A 24,208-nucleotide genomic window follows, 5' to 3' on the forward strand; every position below is an offset into this window, starting at 1 on the left:
AGAGCCTGACCCGGGGCTCAAACCCATTTACTGTGAGATCATAACCTGAGCCAAAGTCGGGCATTCAACCCACTGAACCACCCAGACGCACCTATGCTCTGATTTTAAAAAGAAGCAGGGGTGCCTGGGTGGCTCAGTCAGTAAATATCCACCTTTGGCTCAGGTGGTGATTTCATGGTTTGTGGGCCTGAGCCCTGCGTCAGGCTCTGTGCTGACAGCTCAGAGCCGGGAGCCTGCTTTGGATTCTGTGTCTCCCTCTCTCTCTGCCCCTCCCCTGCTTGTGCTCTGTCTCTGTCTCTCTCTCAAAAATAAATAAACATTAAAAAAATGTAAAAGGAAGCAAAGACTAGACAAATACTTCTAAGCTTTGCAACACAGCTTTAACAAAAATTAAATGCTCAGGGTAAAAGTCATATATCTATGTCATATATATATATATAATCTATATATTAATATATTTTAAATCAAATGAAACATCTAGCTCTCTGACATACCAGGATATAATTCTTCAGTAAACCTGATACCTCTATTATAAAATACTTTTTATAAAGCCTAATTAGAAGGACTCGTGCTGAGGAGAAAGTGGTTTTGATTAATGTATGGTGGGTAATAATTGCATTTGCTTTATTTTACATCCATGACACTTAATGCCTAACAAAGACGTAGCAAACGGTATTTTCTGTTTGCATGGCTGCTGTGAAATGATACCAAAAGCGGATGACAGCCGACTCTACTGTCCTGTAAATTTTTTTCTTAAAGCTCTTCTGTTGCTTAAGCTTTCCCCTGACTGTTGGTTCTACAACAGGATTAAGTTAAATAGCCCAAAAGCATCTCTCCATCTTCAGATGTAAGTGTATTTTTTAAACACTTGCACGAAGCCCGTTCAAAGGAGAAATGAGACAAAATGAGGTGATTAATCATAGATGAGGCCAGGGGAAAAAAAAAACCTGTTTATTATGGATTGGCAAGATATATCTTTATAATTGCAACTTGAAGTTACTTTCATTTCAAAAATGGGGACTGAGTGGAGTTGTTTCCCTGAAATGTTTGAATGCTTGTTTCCTCCAACAGTTCTCAATCTGTGAAAGTTGTACCTCTCTAAGGAACCATCAGCGGGTTTGCTCATAAATCACAGATCCTTCTGTTTACCTCTATGACTGAGCTCTAAAAACGGGATCAATGCACTTCATTCCTGAAACCTAGAAACAAGTATCTACGGGAGAGAGTGTCAAGAAAGACAATATTAAAAAAGGTCAAACTCTAATTCACCTTGGTTCCCAGCAACAGTCCTTATGGCTCTTTGATGAAAACAATTTCATAGCCCTTGATGATTGCATTATAACAGTCTAGCCATCAGGAACATTAAAGCTAGTTATGTGTTCATTTTTATTCTGAAAATTCTTAGCTTTGCTAAAGCATCATCCCCCTTTTCAAGCCCTTGGAACAAACATAACGACTGACCAATTTCTTGAATAGAGATTCTCAAGTACATACTGACGTGAAAGTATGTTCAGAAGGTAGCTTCTACAAAAAAGAAGAGTAATATTTCCCAGATGCATGTGTCGTGCTTAAAATAATTGCAGCAAAAGAAACTAAAAGAAGCATATTTTTCATTCTGTTTCACTGTCTTTCTTGGTGCCTTCAATAACAATTATATCGCAAACATTCTCTTGCAATTCATCTGAGTAAAATATCAGTAAAATTATACTTTCAACATGAAATGTGAAGAAAATGCTTTCTATTTTTACAACTTTAAAATGTATTCCTTATCCCAGAACCCACCATTCTCCAAAATATGCTGTTTGAAGAAATAGCATTGACAACTTCTTCCATAAAAAACTTTTATGAATGCAAACTTTGAGTGATTTTCTGGTTAATGTAATTTATTTAAATTAGCTTTATTTAATTACACATACAGCTGTTCTGTGCCCTGAACAAAGCCCAAGGGACTATTTAAAGTGCTTAAGTCTAAATGTCATGTTTTATCACTATGTAATATGTAGCAAACCACAAAAATTTTGTGTTGGTGTTCGCTGGGTAGCACTTCAAGACTACAGTATTCTTTTCCTCATTTTTTTTTCCTCTGATACATTAATAGTTATAAAGCTACAAGATTAATGTTAAGTAGAACTGACTTTTCTTTCACTTGAACATTATTCACACCATAATACAAGTTATTAGCAATAGCCTCATAGAAGTCTCTTCCATTCCAAGAGCTTTAATTGTCGTCTATAACTAGCGTTTCCAAAATCCCTATCACCAGCCCAGATTTGTCTTGAGTCTCTAGACCTTTACATCTCGTGTCACCTGTGCATCTCCTCTTAAACAGTCCATGTGTCCAAAGTTGAATTCATCATCTTTCCTTCAACCAACTATTCCTGTTGTATTCAAACATCACCAAAGGAGTGTTGACTTATTATTTAAGACTTCTGGAGTCTTAAGAGATTTGGGGGGGGGGACGGACAGCTTAGACCTGACATTACCTCTATCCTTACACAGAACAAACTCCATCCAGTAGCAAAGCTTGGCCTTTTGGAAGGCGAGTTTAGACTCTGGAATCAGTCGATCTGGGCTTGAGTCCTGGCCCTACAGTTACTGACCAAGTGATCACGGGCCAATTATTTCTGGAAGTCTTTCTTTCCTCATCTATGGTAAAAACACTATCAAACTTCAAATGATAACTAGAAAATCTAAGGAGAAAATACATGTGAAAATGTCATTTAAGACATAAGGCCTTATGTTAATCTGAACAATTTCTATTTAGCATGTTCCTAAAAGATTCCAATGAGGAAGACTGGCCTAAAGACAATGCAAACTATCTTAGTCTATAAAACAATGCTACACAAGCCACCATCACTGAGTACTCACAAAACGAAACTTGATTCTCTGAAATTTCACTGGGACTTACCCTATTCTAGTTCTAACTAACAACGTAGAGGGCAAATGTATTCATAAGCCAAATGAAGATACATGATTCAGAGATAATTGATCCTTGGACATATATCTTCAGAAAAAGGTGGTTTTTGCTGGTAACACATGGATCTTTTCAGTTCACTATAAGTTAATGAACAATTGTCTTGCATTAAAGCAGAAGTCAGAAGAATTGCTTTCCTAATTTACAGTTAGGAAATGGCTTAGGAATTGGGAAAACCCAGGATTAAGATGCGACTATCCTCAGAATTTAACTTTTTTCCCCTTAAAAAGACATGGCAAGGAATCAAATTTAAATAAGAATGTATCATTTTTAAAAAGTTGGGTGGGGGGTGCACCTGGGCGGCTCAGTCCATTGAGCATCTGGCTCAGGTTTCAGCTCAGGTCATGATCTCAGAGTTGTGTGTTCAAGCCCTGAGTTGGGCTGCACAATGACATCAAGGAGCCTGCTTGGAATTCTCTCTCTCCCTCTCTCTTTCTGCCCCTCCCTGGCTCATGCTCTCTCTCATTCAAAATAAATGAACTTAAAAAAAAAGAAATGTCATAACCTCCCCTGTATTATTATGCCATCCAATCAGCTTCTCATGCCCCAAGTTGGTGTGTGAGTGGCTTAGAAAGCACCAGTCTCACCAAGTATGATTTCAATATCATGAGTATGTTTAAAGTGGAAGGCCTGGCAAGCCCCCAATGACCTAGTCACTGGATGTTTCAATATCCCTCCAACTGTTGAGAAACTTCTACATCCTCATGACATTAGTCCAAACAGAGCATCACTCCTCTAAGTCAGTCACCCAGGCAAAAACATGGTCTCTGGGCCTTCTTTACTTTGGAAAGTAAGTCATGGCAGCATCTGACAGGACAATTTCATCTTCCTTTCCTTCCAGTGAAACAGTCCAAGGTCACCTAGGGTAGGCATAAAAATGCTCCCATCACATACATACCCTGAAAATCCCACACAGTCCGATTTTCACTGCAGTCCTTGAACTTGTTTGTAGAGCTAGTTTATTTTTTTTAAACTTAAATCCAAGTTAGTTAATATGTAATATAATAATGGTTTTAGGAGGAGAATTTAGTGTGATTCATCACTTACATATGACACCAGCGATCATTCCAACAAGTGCCCTCCTTAATGCCCATCACCCATTCAGCCCATCCTCCCCCCCATCTTCCCTCCAGCAATCCTCACTTTGTTCTCTGTATTTAAGAGTCTCTTATGGTTTGCCTCCCTACCTTTACCTTATTTTTCCTTCCCTTCCCCTATGTTCATCTGTTTCTGTTTCTTAAATTCCACGTATGAGTGAAATCAAATGCTATTTGTATAGCTAGTTTAATCTGATGTTTAAACCTTTATCCCCTCAAACATGTGAGGGCTGACAGTTTTATTTCCTTATTGCATTATGTCAGTTCTTTGCTAGCAAGATGTAGCAAGTACCTGAACATCTTGGGGATAATCATTCTTCCAATAATTTGCAACGCTAATGATACTTCTCCAGTTTTTTTTATGGTGCAAGTGTTTTATGCTTTATTAGTTTGCACTTGGTCTTTTCTTTGATATTTTTCCTCCTGTTTGAAATTTTACAGGTCTACTGCTTGTACTATTCCTGTAAGGAATGTATTCTACGCCAAAGAAGGAGAATGATTATGGTAATACTGAAAAGGCCAGATGCTGGCCTTTATAAAAAAAATATATTATAAAATTGGTTTTGTGTCTTTCCTGGAATAGGAGGTTAAATAACAAGCAGGGTGAGGGTAGTTAAAGAGTCTATGTCTCAAGGGTATATATAAGCCAAGATGACTGCAGTTGGCTAGTGTATCTTCAAGAAACTAGCTCAGAGCAGAAGAAATGCCCTCGGTATTAAACTCTGAAATCTAGCACATTCTCCAGGGTGAGACAATAGGTAGATAGGGCAAACACATCAGCATAAGATGAAGCTGTTATAACTCTGTTTTCTGCCCCTAGTTTCACCATTTCTAGAATGTCATATAAATGGAATCATAATACAAAATGACTTTGGGGTCTGCTTATTTTATTCAGAACAACGTACTTAAGAATCATCCATGTTGTTGCCTGAATCACAAGGGTTTTTTTTTTCTTTTTACTGTTGAGTAGTGTTCCATTCTATGAATCCACGATGCTTTGCTTATTCATTTGCTTTTTGAAGGGCATCTTGGCTATTTCCAGTTCTTCACAATTATGAATAGGGCTGTTATAAAATTTTTATATATTCTTAGGTAGACCTAAGTTTTTATTTCATTAACTAAACACCCAGGAGGAGTAGGACGGCTGGGTCATCTGAGAAGTATATATTTAATCTTATAGGAAGCTGCCAAAATATTTTCCAAAGTGGTTGTAACATTTTGCATTCTAAAAGCAATGCATAATAATTTTTATTGCTCTATATTCTCACTAGCATTTCATATTATCTTAAAAAAATTTTAGCCATTCTTGGATAAAGAAATTGTGATACACACTCGTCACACACACACACACACACACACACACACACACACACAGGAATATTATCTAAACTTAATGAAATCCTGTCATTTGTGACAATGAATGAATCTGGAGGACAGTATTTTTTTTAATTTGTTTTTAAAAAATAGTTTTTTAATGTTGATTTTTGACAGAGAGAGAGAGAGAGAGAGAGAGAGAGAGAGAACGCATGAATAGAGGAGGGGCACAGAGAGAGGGAAACACAGAATCTGAAGCAGGCTCCAGGTTCCAAGCTGTCAGCACAGAGCCCGACGTGGGGCTCAAACTCACAGACCACGCAATCAGGACCTGAGCTGAAGTCGGTTGTTCAACTGACTGAGCCATCCAGGCACCCCATTAATTTGTCTTTAATGTTTATTTATTTTTGAGAGAGAGCATTGGGCGGGGGGGGGGGGGGGCGGGGAGGAGCAGAGAAAGGGAGAATCTGAAGCAGGCTTCAGGCTCTGAGCTGTCAGCACAGAGCCTGATGAGGGGCTCAAACCCACCAACTGGGAGATCATGACCTGAGCCGAAGTCCGACACTTAACCCACTGAGCCACCCAGAAACCCCCTGGAGGACATTATGTTAAGTGAAATATGCCAAACACAGAAAGAAACATATTACACAATATCAGTTATATGCGTAATCTAAAGATAGCAAATACATAGAAGTGTATTAGAGAAAGGGGATTACCAGGGATGGGGAGGTACGGGAAATGGGGAAATACAAAGTTGAATTTACCTACAGTGAACATGTCTAGAGACCTAATGTAGAACATGACAAATATAGTTAACAAAACTGTGTTATCTACTGGAAATTTACTAAGATAGATTTCAGGTGCTCTCACCACACACACACACACACACACACACACACACACACACACACAAAGGTAACTATGTAAGGACATGGACATCTTAATTAGGTTGACTGTGGTAGTCATTTCATGTTGTACCTATGTTTTAAAACATGTTAGGGGCGCCTGGGTGGCGCAGTCGGTTAAGCGTCCGACTTCAGCCAGGTCACGGTCTCGCGTTCCGTGAGTTCGAGCCCCGCGTCGGGCTCTGGGCTGATGGCTCAGAGCCTGGAGCCTGTTTCCGATTCTGTGTCTCCCTCTCTCTCTGCCCCTCCCCTGTTCATGCTCTGTCTCTCTCTGTCCCAAAAATAAATAAACGTTGAAAAAAAATTTTTTTTAAAACATGTTATATCCTTTAGATATATACAATTTTTATTAAAATAATGTTTTAGCCATTTGGATAGGTGTGCAGCAGTATCTTCCGGTTTTAATTTATACTTCTCCAAAGATTAATGATGTTGAACATCTTTTTACGTGTTTATTTGCCATCTATGTATCTTCCTAGGTGAAGTCTCTGTACAGATCTCTTGTCCTTTATTTATCAGTTGTTTGTTTACTTACTGTGTAGTTCTAAGGTTCTTCGCATGCTGAGGACACAAGTCCATTAAAGGTTATATGATCTGCAATTATTTTTCCCCTTTTTGTGCCTTTGCATTCTCTTAATGGGGTCTTTCAAAGAGTAATAGTTGTAATTTTGATCAGGTTTTGTGGTTTTGAAGTACTTTCTAAAAATGCATTGCCAAACCCAAGGCCACATAGACTTTCATCCTATGCTTTCTTCTCTAAGTTTTATTGTTTTATACTGCGTATTTAGGAGTATGATCAATTTTGAGTTATTTTTTGCATATTGTGTGAGATTTGTGGGAAGGGTTATATTTCTGCATATGATGTCTACTCGTTCCCAGCACCACTGTTAAAGGTATTGTCCTTTCTCTATTGTATTGCCTTTTCACCTTTGTCAAAAATTAATTGACTATATTTGCATGGGTGTATTTCTGGGCTGTCTATTCTTTTTCATAGATTGACAACTGACATGCTTATCCTTTGGCTAAAACTATATGTTTTAACCATTGTACTTTATAGTAAGTCATAAATCAGGTAACAACTTCAGGGCCTGCCTCCGGGCAGTGTTAGCCCTCTGATTTTGTTGTTCTTTTTAGAATTATTTTGACTATCCCAGTTCCGTTGCCTTTCCACATAAAGATCAGATTCACTTTATTATTCTCTTCAAAGACACTTGTCGGTATTTAGATTACAACTGAGTTGAATCTATAGATCAAATTGGGGAGAACTGACATCTTAATAATATTGTCTTTCAATCCATGAACATGATCTATCTCTTCATTCGTACACATGTTTCATTTCTTTCATTAGGGTTCTGTGGTTTTCAGCATAAGATCCTCCACATATTTGATGAAATACTTCATTGTTTTGGATTTTATTGTAAATGAGATTGTTTTAAACACTGTAAATTACAAAGATTCATTTCTGGTATATAGATATGGCAGACTGATGCTTGTATACTGTCACTGTAGTTGGTGATCTTTTTTTTCAATATTAGTTTTTTTAAGTTTATTTATTTTGAGAGAGTATGTGCATGTGCACAGGGGAGGAGAGAGAGAGAGAGAGAGAGAGAGAGAGAGAGAGAGAGAGAGAGAGAATATCCCAAGAAGGCTCCATGCTGTCAGCACAGAGTCCTACATGGGGCTTAATCTCACTAGCTGTGAAATCATGACCTGAGCCAAAATCAAGAGTCAGATGCTTAAATGACTGAGCCACTCAGGCGCCCCTGGTGATCTTTCTAAAATCACTTCCTTAGGGGTTTCTACATAAACTATAATATTGTCTGGAAATGCTTTATTTACTTTACCAAATCATATTCAATCTCCAAGTTCTACTCCAGGTACAGGAAGCTAATGCTTCCAAAAACTTCACCTACAACACCTTTGCATTCTGGACTTACCACACTGTAATGTAATTATTTATTTACAATTTTTCTCCTCCCCTAGTTGTTACCTTTTTGTTCCAAGTACTTAGTAATATATTAAATACATAGAAGGAATGAATTAAGTGTTTATTTAATACAGAAAGGAGAAGGAAGTGAAGGGAGGGAGGGAGGGAGGGAGGGAGGGAGGAAGGGAGGGAGGAAGGAAGGAAGGAAGGAAAGAAGGAAGGAAGGAAAGAAGGAAGGAATGGAGGGAGAGGGGGAAGAGGGAAAAGCAAATAAGGCCACACATTTACAGGCTACTAACCAAATGTGCAAAAGAACACTGATCTTTTAATCTTCCTTGGAAGCTTCATGCTATGAGGGCTTGAAAGAGGATAGAAGGGCATTAAATCTTCAATTAAATGCCTCCATGTCCAGTAATTTAAGCCATTTCATTTAGGCAACTTAATATACTAGGTAAATGTTTAGTCTTTCAGATGTTTTCCTACATCCTTCTTACCCCCCAGATGGCAGCCAGGTGATGGTAGAACACTCATGCTCTCATTTTGGAAAGGGGCCTGCGATCCAAGCACCATGACCTTAGGTATTATTATTTACTTCTATCTTGAAGAGGGGAACATCTGAATTCTTTCCATACTGTCTGGGAGCCAAAGTAGATTCAGGGGGCTTTCTCTCTGCCTACTCATGGTATATACAGCATAGATCCATCCAGCATGGTGGTCTTCTTCTGAGGCTGGGTGACAACACCACATATGTACAGTTCCATCTGGAGCCTCTAGATGACATTTTGGAACTAGGACAGTGTATTTCAGAATGAAATGGACGTGCATCTTCACAACCAGATTGGTTATTTTTAACGTCTTTGGTGATATTAGTCACCTCTTTGCCTCACTCTGGCGTAGAGTACAATCAAATACAACCCAACACAATACGATCTAGTGGGGCAAGTTTCCAACTAATCAAGCAATTGAAAAATATAGCTCTAGTTCCCCAATGTAATGTGGACGTCGTGGAAGCTACAAATATGGGAGAACTTACTGAGGAACGTGCTTTTCTCCTTCATTTCTTGTACAGATTTCAAATTGGGCCACGTTAGCAATTATCTACATTCTTTGCCATGTCTTTGCATAGCTAATAACTCCAGTGGGTGGTATGCCAATTTCTAGAAGTCACTGGTCCCATTCTCAGATTATACTCATAGATTCTCCCTCCCCCCAAAACAGCAAAGGCATAAAAGAATGGCACTTGCCATAACCAAGATGATTCAGGAAGTTTAGCCATCTCAATTCTTTTTCTACTATATGATGAGTAACAGTGACTCCTATGTTTTCATGTGGTCTCTAGATTCTATTACTGTAAACTCAAGACTCATGAAAAATTTCCCCCCACACATTCATTTCAGTTGTTTAGACCTTCAGGTATAGTTTTCCAGGTCTCAAACCTCATGTTTCTTGCTCCATTATCTCTTGAAGTTGTGCCTCTCGATGATCAAGAACTCTTTGAAATATTATGCATCGCTCCCTTTAACTATAGCATTCCATCTCAAATTTGTGTTTCCGTGAAGCTGATTTTTCTAAACTGCCCTGATTCTGTTTAATTAGGCCATTAGTCTGTTCAGGTCAGTGCAAACCCCTTTTCACAAGTTCCCTTCTTTTCTTGCAGACACACAAGCACCCTCATTCCATAGAACGTGTTGCCACAGGAGTTCACAGTCACATTAGGGGAGAGGGTGTTATTTTAATTAAAAGGGCTCCCATGGAAAGCTCTAGAGCTGAAATGCCTTCAACACTGCTAGTTAGATTCAGGCCAGAAAGTAATCACCCAACTGGTTCCAATTGCTGTGAAGTCTTAATGTGATTATTAGGGAAAGATTACTGATGAGCAGGTGGCTGACCTGGGCCATTTTCAATCTCATCATTTAGACTGAAAAGGACCATATATATCATCTACGTAGCACTTCTAAACGTGTAGGGTGTGTGCTGCCTATAGTTAATTGGTAGTTTTAGGTAGTAGAGCATCAAATATCTTGATCTTGGCATTTCTATTTTTCCACCATTGCATAATCACTCCCCCTTGACATCAAGACTAGGAAGGGGGGAGAGGGAAGGAAAAGAAATGAGATTAAAAAAAAAAAGAAGAAAGAGAAGATGAGCCAGAGGAAAGAAAAAAGGTAGGCCAGGAAACCCATCTAGAATTAAGGCAGAGGTGTTGGACTCCTAGGACACTGGAGGCTATAAGCTTTGGGAGCAGGAGGGACAAAGAGGGTGTGTATGTTTGTGGGCATGTGGACACATGCCCCGGGGGAGAGGGCTGATGGAGAAAGCACCAAAAGGGGTGGTGGACTTCAGTGATTTACACTGAGGACTCTGGCTGTAGAACTTAGCACCCCCCCAAAGGGACCCACACCTACTGAGAGTAGAAGAAAAGAATGCTTGCTTGCAAAGGCATGTGGGATAGGAAATGGAGAGGCATACAGAAAAGGAAATGAACAATAAAGCTTTCAGAGACAGAGAAATAGGAAATGCCATTAAGAGTGGGGGAGTTGGAATTTCTGGGAAATAGAGGCCCAGTGAAGAGCCAGCATGCTGATCAACTGCTAATGACATGAGAAAGGGTTAGTAGGGTAATGTGAACAGAATTCTGGGCTACAGATAATAACACTGACATGGTTTTTGCAATGTGCAATGAAACCATTCTGAAATCTAGGGCAAATCAGTCTCAGTCTCCTCTAGTATTATTGGAGATACTTAGATTTCTTACTACTTCTATGTTATTATTTTTAAATCAACAGCCTTATTTTGTATCTTTTTCATGTTTATGGCAAACTTTTGTTTATGTTAATGACATTGGTCTTACATTTATGATTGGGACATAAGATTTCCTTTGCAATAAATTTATTTTTAAAAAATCTACAAATGAGAAATGACGTTGAGAAAATTTTCCATAAATTGTATAACAATAGAGTGCATAACATACAAATTCTGGAACCAGCCTGTCTGGACTGAAACCCAAGTTCTACCACTTATTGGCTGTACAATCTTGGTTCTCCATCTGTGTTATAAGAACCAATATGGTACCTCCATCACAGTGCTGATAGGAAGATTAAATGAGCTAATAAAGCTAAAGTTATTAGAAACATACCCAGCATACTAGTGTATGTGTTTTTATATTTGAATACAAATATGACAGAAATGATTTAAAAGTTATTAGAATGGAAAACACTTCTCTACTCAAATATACTTATTCTGCAGTTATTTAGAAGTAATGTAAGTTGCCCAACCTCTTGGTGCCAGAATGTGCATTAGAATTGATTTTCTGGGGTTCCACACCCATCTTCTGGTTCCACCTGTTTTTCATCAGTGTTTTTACATGACTCCTGCCTCTTACACGGACAAATACTGCTGCCATATGAACTTCAAAGTACAAGGAGGAGAATGCCCAATTGGCAAAAAAAGAAAAAAAAATACCATTGCAGAAGGAAAACTTGCAAAAATAGCCATTTTATCTAAGAATCTCAGATCTTTCCTATCATGTAAAATATGATGCTTATTACTGTCCCTGGCTTTCAGAGGAAATGAAAAGGAGAATGGGTGCTGGCCAGTAAGAGATCACGACAGCAATGGTGAGTGTCTCTTTCAGCGGTAGAGAACTTTACAGTGTGGATAACCTACAATCCTCAGTAACCTCATGGGTTCACTGCAAAGATCCCACGATTCTCATTTGCCATATTAACCATTAGGCCATAGACTCTTCCTTTAACCATTCATTTTTTATAGGTTGTCAGTTAAGAAGTGGTGCTCCATTAGTCCATTCATTTTAACGAGTGTTGTGTTGATTAGCATACACACACGCACACAGCAGAAAGCCACATAAGGTTAAAATTAATCTTTGTTTAGAATCTCTTTAAATAATTCACTTTTTAAAAGCACAATCTGAATATGAACCTCTGTCTTGTGGGGCTGGGTGTTTCCTTAAATGAGTACAGTCATTGTGCTTTTGTTAGAACCTTCTTAAAAGCTTTCAAGAAAATACGATTTGAGATAAATAATGCTGATTAGACACCCTCCCATTGAAGAAATAATAGAAAGGGATCAAGTGATAAATGAAATGAATGTTGCTCTATCAAAGCAAATGGTGATAAATGGAAGATCTGTGCGGGTGCTTACACTGGCACTTCTGTAAGCTGGTCAGACTATTTATAATTGCATTTTAGTGTTCTGCAAACCAGTCATTTATACTAACAGTAGCATTAAAGTGATAAATTAGAAAGAAGCAGCTTGTCTAATCAGCAGATCAGCAGTGATGCAACTCAGATCAAAGGCAGAGTCATTCTGTTTCTTTCCCATGTTAATATTAATCATGGAAGATTCATTTGGTTTGATAGGAAATGTGCCAAATATGTGATCACTCATATAACTAAATTATTCTTATATTTTCTTTACTTTCTTTTAAAAATAAGTTTCTTTTTCATTTCAGTCTTCCTTCAAATGATCTACCTTTTATTGTAATCACCTAAAGAAAGAATTGCAGTATGTCAGGGCTATAGAAAAGGTCAATTTCTTATCCCTTAACTAGTAGCTTTTTCAAAAACGTAATATTAAAGACAGACCATCCTGCTGTGGCTTGTGATTTTGCAAGGAAAGCATGGCCAGCAATTCTGTACTATCAGCTGAATTTTGATATACTATTAAATATATTTTTAATTAAGTTACACATATCTCATCAGCAATGGAAAATGTTTTTAAGAAAATATGTATGTGCGTTTTAGTGTTAAAAATAGATACTAATAAAATAAATATTCACCAATAAAACTCCCCACCATTAATACTAATTCCATTTTATGTGTTTTTAATCAAATAACTTTATTAATGACTAAATATTAAAGTTTTTTTAGACCGAACATGTATATTTTATTCACTTTTTGGTATCCTGAAGTGATATTTTCATGGTCCAGAAAATAACTTTACTTTTCCTCAAGATTAAAAAGTTTACTTTCCATTTGGGAAATCCTCATGTATTTATTTCCAGCCAGATTTCAATAATACATATGATTAAGATATTGTTTTGTTTTATTTCTCTCTGGACATCTATATTCTGGAAGCTTAATACCAAGAGATACCAAATGCCACTGGCTCCACGTGCGCATGTGTTTAATCTCTCTTTAATAAAGGTGTTTTAGGATGCTTTACTTTAATTTTAAATTTTGTATTTATGTATTTCTTACTTGCTCAAAAATACCAGAAAGGCAGCACAATTACATAAAACAACCAAATAACATAAGTATAAGAGATAATGAAAGAACAGGGAGAAAAGTTAAAACTAAGAAAAGTAGGAAAAAATAAGAAAAGTAAAGAAATTAGACAAATATTTAAGTGCCATACAAAGAGTGCACAAACTACAGCCCATGGGATAAATCCAGCCCACTTTTATTATTTTTTTTAAGAACACTAAAATGAGATCTAACATCCATACATTTTTAAGTGCACAATGCAGTATTGTTAACTATAGGCACAAGGCTGTACAGCCAACTTCTAGAAAATACTCATCTTGTGTAACTAAAACATTAACTTTTTTTTAATTTTATGCTTATTTCTCACACACACACACACACACACACACACACACACACACACACAGAGTGAGAGTGGGGGAGGGGCAGAGAGAGAAGGAGACAGAATCTGAAGCAGGCTCCAGGCTCTGAGCTGTCAGCATAGAGCCCAATGCTGGGCTTGAACTTACAAACTGTGAGATCATGACACTTAAGTAAGCCACCCAGGTGCCTCTTGCATAACTAAAACTTAATATCAACTGAGGATCAATTCTGTATTGTCCCCTCCTCTCAACTCCTGGAAGTCGTTATTCTACTCTCTGTCTCTAGGTGTTTGATTATTTTATAATCCACATGTAGGTGGAATCATACAGTATTTTTGACTGGCTTATCTTACATAGCATAAAGTCCTCCACATACATCCATGTGGTATAGGACAGAATTTCCTTACTTTTTAAGGTTGAATTACATTACACTGTATGTACATATTACATTTTATTTATTCATTCATCCACTAATGGACATTTAGGGTGCTTCCATATCTTAGCTAGTGTGAATAATGCCTCAATGAACATAAGAATGTACATATTTCTTAAAGACCCTGATTTCCATTCTTTTGGATATATAACCAGAAATGGGCTTTCTGAAACATATGGTAGTTCTATTTTCAATTTCTTGAGGAACCTCCATATTGTTTTCCTTAGCAACTGCACCACTTTGCATTCTCAACAACATTGCAAGGGTTCCTATTTCTATGCATTTGTGTTAACACTTGTTATCTTTTTTTTTTTTAAATAGCAGCCATTCTAACAGGTGTGAGATGGTATCTCATGGTTTTGAATTGTGTTTCTTTGATTAGTGATATAAGCAACTTTTAATATACCTGCTGTCCATTTATATGTCTTCTTTGGAGAAATGTCTGTTCAAATCCTTCATCCAATAACAGACTAATATGAAAAATTATAGATCAATAAACTGGATAACAAAGGAAAATGAGTAAATTCTTAGAAACATACAACCTACCAAGAATGAATAATAAAGAAATAAAAAATCTGAACAAATCAATTGCAAGTAAGGAGATTAAATCAGTAATCAAAAACCTCCCCTAAAAGAAAAGTTTGCAATTAGATGGCATCACTGGTAAATTCTACCAAACATTTAAAGAAGAAATTATACCCATCATTCTCAAATGCTACCAAAAAATAGAAGAGGAGAGAACATTTCCAAACTCATTTTGTGAGGCCTGGATTGCCCTGCCTAATACCCAACCCAGACAAAAACACTGTAAGAAAATTATAGGCCAGAATTCTTGATAAACATAAATGCAAAAATCCTGAACAAAATACTTATGAGCTGGAGCACCTTGGTGGCTTGGTCGGTTACGTGTCTTTGACTCAGGTCATGATCTCATGGTTCATGACTTTGAGTCCTGCATCAAGCCATCTGCTGTCAACACAGAGCCCACTATGTATCCTCTGTCTCCCTTTCTCTCTGCCCTTCCTCTGCTCGCTCTCTCTCTCTCTCAAAAATAAACATTAAAAAAGTTAAAAATACCAGTGAGCTGAATTCAATATCATATTAAAAGGGTCATACACCATGACCAAGTAGAATTCATTCCCAGACAGAAGGATGTTTCAACATATGAAAGTCAATTAATATGACATACTGCATTAACAGAATAAAGGATAAAATTCATATAAATGTGTCAATAGATGTACAAAAATCATTTAACAAAAGTAAACACATATTCATGATAAAAACTCTCCATAAACTATGTGTAGAAGAAATGTAGTTGAACATAATAAAGTTCATATATAAAAAGACCACAGTAACATTATATTGTGAGAAAATAAGAGGTCTTTCCTCCAGTATCAGGAATAATGCAAGGATTATAACTCTTTCCAATTACATTTAATGTAGTGCTAGAAGTTTTAGCCAGAGCAATTAGGCAAGAAAAAAGAAATTAAAAGTATCCAAATAAGAGAGACAGATATAATACTGTCTTTGCAGATGAATGTCATATATGTAGAAAATTTAAAGATTCCACAAAAGAATTATTAGAATACAGAAACTTAGTAAAGTTGCAGGATACAAAACAAACATGTAAAAATCAGTTGTGTTTCTATATATGAACAAGAAACAATGTGAAAAAATTTTAGAAAAAAATAACATTTAGAAGAGCATCAAAAAAATTATGTATTGGGGCGCCTGGGTGGCGCAGTCGGTTAAGCGTCCGACTTCAGCCAGGTCACGATCTCGCGGTCCGTGAGTTCGAGCCCCGCGTCGGGCTCTGGGCTGATGGCTCGGAGCCTGGAGCCTGCTTCCGATTCTGTGTCTCCCTCTCTCTCTCTGCCCCTCCCCCGTTCATGCTCTGTCTCTCTCTGTCCCAAAAATAAATAAACGTTGAAAAAAAAAAATTAAAAAAAAAAAATTATGTATTTAGCCATTAACCACTGGGGTGAAAATGTGTACACTGAAAACTGGAAAACGATAATGAAAGAAATTGAAGAAGACAAAAATAAATGGAAAGGTATCCCATGTTCATTGATTGGAAGAATTAATATTGTTAAAAGCCTACATAATCCCTATCAGAATTCCAATGACATTTTCCACAAAAATAGGACAAAAATCTAACATTTATATGCAACAAAGTCTCCAAATAACCAAAGCAATCTTGATTAAAAAGTATAAAGCTAAAGGTATCACATTTTCTGTTTGCAAGATATTACATAGCTAGAGAAATTAAAAGAGTATACTACTGACATAAAGACATGCAGGCCAATGGAACAGAATGGAGCCCAGAAATAAATATGTATACAGTCAACTGATCTTTGACAAAGATGTCAAGAATACACAATGGGGAAAGGGTAGTTTTCAACAAATGGTATTGGAGAAACTGGATATCTGCCTAAAACAATGAAACTGAACCCTTATCTTAAACCCCAAACAAAAATCAACTAAAAGTGGACTGAAGATTTATATGTAAGACCTCGACCTATACAAATCCTTAAAATAAAATAAGGAGAAAATTTCATGACACTGACCTTGGGAATGATCTCTTGGATATGACAGTAAAAGCACACACAACATAAGAAAAGATAGACAAATGAGACAATATCAAACTGAAAAGCATCTGTACAGCAAAGGGAACTAACAAAAGAGTGAAAAGGCCACTCATAAAATGGGACAAACTATTAGCAAACCATATATTTGATAAGAGGCTAATATCCAAAATACATATTAGGAAATGTGACAAGTGAATAGCATAAAATATGTTTTACTTTCAACTGACTTCTCTCTCTCCCTCTTACAAATTAACTGGGTAGCTGCTTTCTAATTGTATTACAAGTTACGATATTCATATGAAACTCTTCCCTTAGCATGAATTACAAACGGATAATAAGTAATGAAAACCACCTACACCAGAAGCTCAGAGCCTGTAGACATTATCAGGGGTGCTAATGTATAAGAGAGAGTTTACCTGGTCTAGTTTGGTTTGTATAAGTTTTAGCAGTTTAAGTCTATTTGTGGACATACAAAAGAATGTGAAAAAAATTAGAAAAGAAAAAACTAACAAAAGAAATCAATGATTTGGAATATAATTATTGCTCTGGATGCCTTAGCCCCATTTATTTTTTTTATTTTTTTATTTTTCATCTCTAACCATTTAATTTCTATTTACCTTCCAGTTTTTAGCTTAGAAGCCACTTTTCTCACATACATTTCCGGGCTTCTCAGGAATGACTTTGATACTCCACTGGGTTTACCCCAAAAGTACCCAGAGCCCTTGTTGTATCACTGAACGTTCCTTGTAATGGCCTATTTGCTTGTTTCCTCAGCAGAATATCACTGCTATGGTCTGAATGTGTCACCCCAAAATGTGTATGTTGAAAGGCTATCCCCCAAGATAATAGTATTAGGCAGTGGGGCTTCCAGGAGGTGATTAGATCATGAGGAGGGAACCCTCATGAATGGGAGTAGTGCTCTTATAAAGGAGGTGCCAGACGTGACTGGGTGGCTTAGTCAGTCGAACATCCGACTCTTGGTTTTGGTTTAGGTCATAATCGAGGGTCATGGGATTGAGCCCCACATTGGGCTCTGTGCTGAATGTGGAGCCTGTTTAGGATTCTCACTCTCTCTCCCTCTGCCGCTCTCCCCAACTCACATTCTTTCTCTCTCTCTTTCTAAAATTAAAAAAAAAAAATTCACCAGAGAACTTTCTTGCCCCTTCCACCATGTGAGGACACAGCAAGAAGGTGCTGTCTGTGAAACAGAAGGTGGGTCCCCACCAGCCACCACACCAAACCTCCTGGTGCCATATCTTGCATTTCCCAACCTCCAGAACCATGAGAAGTAAATTTCCTTTGTTCATTAGCCCCCTGCTCTGTGGTATTTCGTTACAGCAGCCTGAACGGGCTATAACAATCCATGAAGGCAAAGGCAGAATTATGTTTCCCTCTGTATCTCCAAGAAGTGGTTCGGTGTTTGCTATAGAGCAAGTGCTTGCACATGGTAAAGCTTTGGGACTAATTAAAAGGGCAGTCATTTTGTCAGGACTATAATCACACCGTAGTATGAAGAGTGGAGGTGTGCCGGGAATGGCCAGCAAACCCTGTGCCGACGATAAAAGATTACTCCACCCTTTGCAAGAAAGAGAGAAGGCATGGGGGTCAACGTTTGCAGACGAAGACCCAGTTGGCCTCACTCATATTCTCATTTAATTCTCATTTATTACTGTCAGGCCAATCACAAATCTCAGTTGGCTAGTTGCATACAGAGGGTTTACAACATTTCAGGCATGCAAGAACAAAGGGTGCCTGATTTATAGGTGAGCAATCACTCATCAAATCAAAGATATAAAGCAAGGGTCTATGTGTCCTATTGTTCTGCTAAACTTTGTGTACAACGTATAGATGAGGGATTCCCCAAGGACTGCAGAAACGCCTAGGAGGGTCGGTCCCTGGTGCCCGGTCCCTGGGGCATTGCCCGGTCAGGGAGGTTATGCAGGCCTCCGGCATTCCAAGACACCCATGTCCCTCCCAGTCTTAAATCCAGCCCACAGACATCTCCGTGTTGCATTTTAGCTAGCCAAGCATTGTGTATAATTTCTCCATCCTCAGTAATAGCCCCAACAAAGGTTGCTACTAAGTATCAGCATTAAAGGCTACAGATTTGGAAGACCAAAGATGATACACTCTCAGGAAACAAAGAGTATTGATTTCTCTCATCCATCTTTGCTTTTACAGCAGTCAAGAATAAAGGTCTGCTTTCCTCTATACAGGACTTCGCAATGCCTGAACCATGTATTATTATGACTGTTCCTGACGTTATCTTATTTTTTCTAACTAATTAATTTCGAGAGATAGCAAGAGAGAGAGAAAGCTCGAGCCAGAAAGGGGCAGAGAGAAAGGGATACAGACTCATAAGCAGGTTCCATACTGTCAGCACAGAGCCCACAGAGGGACTTGACCTCACCAACCATGAGATCAAGACCTGAACCTAATCAAGAGTTGGTCATTTAACAAACTGAGGCACCCACGCACCCCTGTGCTATATTAGATGGTAAAGATTTCTGATGAGCTTTTTCCTTCAGCGTTTAAGGATTTCTTTTGAGAAATTTCTCTTCTATCAAAAGACAAGAGAATCATACATATTTTCCCCTTTCTTTATTTGTGTCTGTGAACTGCTTTGAGTGACAGAAAGCAAGCAACTTGAGCCAAGGTGATGATTTTTACCTGTCTTCTTACCCCAAATCAATAACTTGTGCAGAATCCAGTTCAGGGAGGTAAAGATGACTGGTGATGAATGCATTGGGAAAGTATTTACTTTTTGTGCCTGCTTTTGCAAACAAGTAAAGAAAGAAGGAAAGCAGATAAATTAAAACAATGTTAATATAAGTGGGCATCTCATTAACTTTTCTAATTCTTCTTCTTTTGGGAAATAAAAAAAATGCTTCTCAATTAGGCCAATTCTCCTTGTGACATAAACAACCTATAGATGATTGCTGAAGTTTTTCTTTGTGAATATCCCTACTATCAAAAGGCTCCATAATTACTTGAAGTGGCACCTGAAATGTTCTTGACAATTTGTGATTTTCACAAATAAATATTTTTCTCTATCTTATTTGTTGAACAAATAAGATATCTTATTTGCTGAACAAATATCTTATTTGCTGAATGCTTCCTATGGTGAAACACAATACCAGTCACCAAAGAGGCTCACTATTATGTTTGTTACTGTAAGTTTCTTACTCCAAGTATGATTTGTTGTTACTAAGATTTCTAAACTTAACTGTTATCAGAAGTTTCCACATCAGGCTAGATATAAAGAAAACAAAGCTCTAAGTTCTAAATTGGAAAGCTTCAAACTTTGAGTTTTAAATCGGTAAGAATATGTTTTTTTTTTTCAGGTCCATGAGTCAGAAGAAAAGGCCAAGTCAAGGATTGTTTTTAAGATCCTACAAAAAAAAAAAAAAAAAAAAAAAAAAAGAAAAGAAAAGAAAAATCTAGAACATAAGTCTTGTTTGGTGGTTGAGATAGTTCTTTTTCCTTCTTAATCTGATTAAAAAACCTGTGTATTTCTTTGTTTCATGTTCAGATTTATTTTTCATGGTTTTTTTTCTGAACAATGGCTATTAGTAATGAATATCAAACTGATTGAGGTCATCCTTCTGTTTGCTCAGCTTTGGCTTTTTGGCAGCCGAACTGGTACCCGGGCTACACACAGAAAAATGATGGGAGCTGAAATGTGGAGCCACCACATATGACGACAGAACCTTTTCCAAGGGCAACAAGCAGGCTTCACTTAGCATTCAGCGTTTGGAAGCATGCTCGTTATTTTAACTAGATTAAAAATATACAGGAACCCAAAATATAATTAGGCAAAGCCTAGAGAAAAACATAAATATGATAGGTGAATACAACAAAGATGACTTTGAGACACCTGATCTAGTTGATCTCTTTCTCTCCAATGTATTAATTGAAAAAAAAAAAAAAGGCAGATGTCACATAGTGAACTATTTAACTTTCTACAGCGTACCCACAGCTCCAATAACATTAAGCAATTGGGATACTGAGCAGCATTTGAATAATGCAGCCTTTCCTTATACAAAGTTTCCTTGATAAGGGGCAAAAATTACATTTCAGATTCTGCTCTGTCTCTTGTATCTGTGCTATAAATTGTCCTCAGATTAGTGTCATTAATCATATTTTGTGGACAAAGAAATGAGATACACAGTAAGGAATGAGTTTCTTTTTGAAGATCTTAAAAGTTTGGGAGTTATGAAAGATTTTACTTTACCAGCTTCTAATTCTTACTAATTAAAAAAAATCCATTCCCTAAATTACAAAGGATTTATGTAAAAACAACAGTAAAAATTAGAAAATGGTGTCACCCTCACTTGGCTTTCCTTTATGAATAATAGTGATGTATGATGACAGATGGTAGCTATGTTTGTGGCAAGCACGGCATACATATAGGGTTGTTGAATCACTATGTTGTATAGACGAAACTAATGTAACATTGTCAACCATACTCAATAATTATAATCACCTATTGCTATTGAATCTAACACTTTTATTAGAAAGGCATTTTCATTTTAATGAGAAAGTTATATATAGCTTATGTGAAGACAGAGTCAATTTGGTTGCACAAAAATAATAATTTTATATAGATATCTCATGTTTTTATCTGCAAAGCAGACACTCTACTAGGGAGAATTTACCTAAAATCTTATTCTACTCTTTAAATGCTGAAGGCATAAGCAAAATGCTTTCTTGCCTACCAGCAGTCTACTCCTTCATCCTTATGGATTGACTATTGGGCAGGAGGACAAGTTTTAGATCTAACTTCACAAACCAGCAATTATAGGTAATGTGAATGGGATTATTCACATGCAAAAGACATTCTTTCTGCCACACTACCTAGAAATGTTAGCTTTAGAAAGCTACATGAGTATGTTTGCAAGATGGAAAAAAAATTATTTTTAGTTCAAAGAAATAAAAAGAAATAATATACCAGAGGGGTAAGCCTGTGAACTGATGCTGAGTAATGTGTTCCTTGCTTATTGGGAGGTTGAATTCATACTTCCTAGATGTTTGGGAATTAAAAGCTGAAAATAAAATAGTGGAAATTGATCCCAAGCAAAAAAAAGAAGAAAACATCAAACCTAAAGCCAGCAGAAGGAAATAAAATAATAAATATTAGAGAAAAGTAAAATAGAAAAAAAAATGAACCAAAAGTTATTTGAAAGATCAGCAAAATGAACAAACCTTTAGCTAGAATGACCAAGAAAAAAACTCAGAAGCCTAAAGTCCATTCCCTAATTCAAAATCCATTCCCTTATCTAGAATGAAGTACGAAAATGTGGACATTACTGCTGACCTTATAGAAACTAAAAGGATTATAAGAGAAGTGTATGAGCAACTGTATGCCAACAAATCAGACAACTTGGATTAAATGGACAAATTCTTAAAAAAAAAACAAACAAACCATAAATTAGTGAAACTAGCTGAGGAAGAAAGAGAAAACTTGAATGGCTGTGTAACAGGTAAAAAGACTGAATTAATGGGGCACCTGGGTGGCTCAGTTGGTTAGGCATCCAACTCTTGGTTTTGGATCAGGCCATGATCTCACAGTTAGTGAGTTCAAGCCCCACATCAGGCTCCACGCTGGCAATGCAGAGGCTGCTTGAGATTCTCTGTTTGTCTCTCTCAAAATAAATAAACATTGTTTTAAAAAGATTGAATTAGGGGCGCCTGGGTGGCTCAGTCGGTTGGGCGTCCGACTTCAGCTCAGGTCACAATCTCGCAGTCCGTGAGTTCGAGCCCTGCGTCGGGCTCTGGGCTGATGGCTCAGAGCCTGGAGCCTGCTTCCAATTCTGTGTCTCCCTCTCTCTTTGCCCCTCCCCCGTTCATGCTCTGTCTCTCTCTGTCTCAAAAATAAATAAACGTTAAAAAAAATTAAAAAAAAAAAGATTGAATTAGTAATGTCAAAAGCTTCTCACAAAGAAAAAAATCATAGCCAAATGTCTTTGCTGGTGAATTACACCAAACATGCAAAGAAGAATTAATACCAATTATGCACAACTTCTTTGAATAATAGAAGACAGGAAACATTTCTTAACCCATTCTATAGAGCTCTGATAACAACATCAAAGACATAATAACAAAAGAAAGGTAGAAACCAATTTCTCTTATGAATATAGAGGCAAAAATTCTCAACAAAATACAAATGAACAGAATCCAGCAACATATAGGCCAAGTATTATTCAGCATTATAAACTGAGATTTATCCCAGGATTAAAGGTTGTCTTACCATCAGAAAATTTGTGTTATAACTCATTAATATAATAAGGAACAAAACCACATGGTTACAATAGATCCAAGGAAAGTATCTGAGGATATCCAACAACCTCTATTATAAAAACAGAGTAGGAGTATATGAAATTCCCCCAACCTGATAAAGAGGATCTATAGAAAACCCACACCTAACATCATACTGTTGAAAGACTAAAATTCTTTCCCTCTGTGATCAGGTGTGACACAAGACTGTCCACTGTTGCAACTTCAATTCAACTTTGTACTGGAGGTTTTATTCGGGGCAATTATGCAATCTAATGAAATAAAAGGCATCCATCTGGATTGGAAAGAAGTAAAACTATGTCTGTTTTCAGATGGAGTAATCTTGTATATAGAATATCCTAAGGAATACACTAAAATGTTGTTAGAAATAATAAATTAGTTCACCAAAGTTCAAGATCCACATCAATACAAAAGAAGGAAAATTCAAGAGTATTTCTATAGTAATAAACAATCCAAAAACAAAATTAAACCAGGCTTTCATGATAGGTGCTTGAAGGGCTAAGCCCATTCTCCTCCATTCATTACCTATGAGAAAGATTCTGTCTTGTACATGTACCAGCTTCTAGATGATTATAAAAGAAGGAGACTTCTGTTTCATGCCAGACTCCAGTGAGTCTCCTCCAGGAGAGAAGAAGCCAGGAGGAGTCGTAGATGGCCTGATAGGTAAACATGTGGAATACATGAAGCTCCAAAAGAATTGACATGGTCATCCACCCAGTGGAAGCCAAACCCTCTATGTATTTCATCAAGTTTGATGATGATTTCCATATCTATGTCTATGAGTTGATGAAAGGTCCTGTTAGGATAAACTTTGCCACATTTCTGAAAACAAGTGCATACATTGTAGACATGCAAAATAATGTTACTTTTCAGTGTATTGAAAGTTCAAGGGTCCCTGTTAATTCAAAATCTTTGCCAGTATAACTGTTGTTTTGTTCTGAAAAATGAAAATTTATATGGACATGAAAAAAAAACACAAAATTAAGAAAACAATTACATTTACAGTAACATCAAGAGAATGAACACTTAGAAACAAATTTAGCAAAATAAATGCAAAATATATATTCTGAAAACTACAAAACATTA

Source organism: Leopardus geoffroyi, chromosome B4, assembly GCF_018350155.1.
Source record: "Leopardus geoffroyi isolate Oge1 chromosome B4, O.geoffroyi_Oge1_pat1.0, whole genome shotgun sequence".
NCBI lineage: Eukaryota > Metazoa > Chordata > Mammalia > Carnivora > Felidae > Leopardus > Leopardus geoffroyi.